This window comes from Austrofundulus limnaeus, unplaced genomic scaffold (assembly GCF_001266775.1).
Source record: "Austrofundulus limnaeus strain Quisiro unplaced genomic scaffold, Austrofundulus_limnaeus-1.0 Scaffold543, whole genome shotgun sequence".
Lineage (NCBI taxonomy): Eukaryota > Metazoa > Chordata > Actinopteri > Cyprinodontiformes > Rivulidae > Austrofundulus > Austrofundulus limnaeus.
This window is the reverse complement of record NW_013952945.1, coordinates 247,844-249,376: the sequence shown is the minus strand read 5'-3', so window position 1 is coordinate 249,376 and position 1,533 is coordinate 247,844. Positions and strand designations below refer to the sequence as shown.

At 40.4% G+C, this 1,533-nt stretch overlaps 1 protein-coding gene across 1 annotated transcript in view; it reads right to left on the bottom strand.

Annotated features, from left to right (window-relative positions):
- The window catches only part of dhrs12la (dehydrogenase/reductase 12-like a), a 40,551-nt gene that overhangs the window by 10,476 nt on the left and 28,542 nt on the right, over positions 1-1,533 (bottom strand). The window lies entirely within an intron of this gene.

Here is a 1,533-nt window from a genome sequence, read left to right as displayed (position 1 = left end):
AAAATGGCCATTTTGAGACAGTTCAAAGGATTGACAACAGGAACCTAATCAATGAAGCCATAGTTTCTGGTTTTGCTTGAATGAGATAAAAAAGAGTGGGGAACAAAGGGATGATAACAGTACAAAGCCATTGTTTCTTCCTTAAGTTACTACAGACAGAATTGCCTATATGCCTTGGTCATTAATGATGAAATAATGATTTCCGGTAAAATTCTTGCCACGCTCCTCCCTTCCACTTTCTGGTTGCCTTTGTTTTTAGCGTAAGCTCCTAGAACTAGTCTGTGAAAAAGTCACAAAAGTTAGAGCATCTGTGAGCTACTGGTATAAAACGCGAGTTCTGTTTTGTGTCAACTAACCAGCAGGCACGAATTGGAAAAACCAGCAGGTACGAAAAATGGTTAGTTTTTCACCATTTTCCTCTTGATGTGGAGAAAAGGTGACAGTAGTGGATCATAGCTATACAGGGTATTCATAGCTATATGAATATATACATAGCTATATAATATAAAGACAGAACTGTCTCATAGCTAAGTTTACTTAGCTATAAGCTCACGCTTGCATTTGTAATCGGCATTTCTAACCTGAGGATATTCAAGAGTCAGCATCAGAAATGAGAAGACGGAGGTTACAAAAGGGAAATGTACATTTATCCCCTTTTACTGCCAAGACGAGAGAGGAAAGACCACCTCCACACAACAGCTAGGAGGAAGCTAACACAGCAGCCGGTACAGGTAGGGGTGTGTGTGTGTGTGTGTGTGTGCGAGCACGCGCGTTTGTGTTATACATTAGAGTATGAAATGTTTTTAGGCAACTTTGTCATGAGTTTTATGCAAAAGTAAAAATTTGTAAGAGTGTAAAAACTTGTGAGTGCTGCTTGTTTACAGCGTAAACAAAACACGAGCGACGAGCGCCCCMSCTCCCGCCGAGTACAGAGAGCCGCAGAACCTCCGCCTGATAATCATTACCTTTTCAGTTCACCTACGTCGGGGAAAACGATCCAAACCATACAAGTAGCCCATCAATTTAAAGCCCAGACTCTGCTCTTTCCAACAATATAAGTGTCACAGCTCTACGTGAAAAATTCACCGAACAAGCAGCCAAGGAATAGYGAAAAAGGCTAAATTCTGGAACCATAAACACAAATGTCTTTACTTTGTTTTTATGGCTTTAATCCACTCTGGAGTGATTTTTTYCCACTTGGCTGGACCTGTACGTCTCCTGTGTTAATGTTGGTACATGTAATATGATAATTATGTACTGTGAAGATCATTAAGAGTCGTTGTCGGGTGAAAAAATCTTTTGCTAACACTGTGTTGACCACGAACCGGAAGTGATCGGAGTGGCACCAAGTGCTGGACCGGATGTCCATGGCAGATAGGCTATTAAAGGGGTTGGGAAATTCCACTAGAGTCAAGCCTTAGTTAAAGGCAGAATCGTGCTACAGACCGATATACTAAACAAGATCAGAATATGTTGGATTATTAATCTTGTTAATCTGAATGTTTTTTTTTTTTACTTCAAGAAGTCTTACCA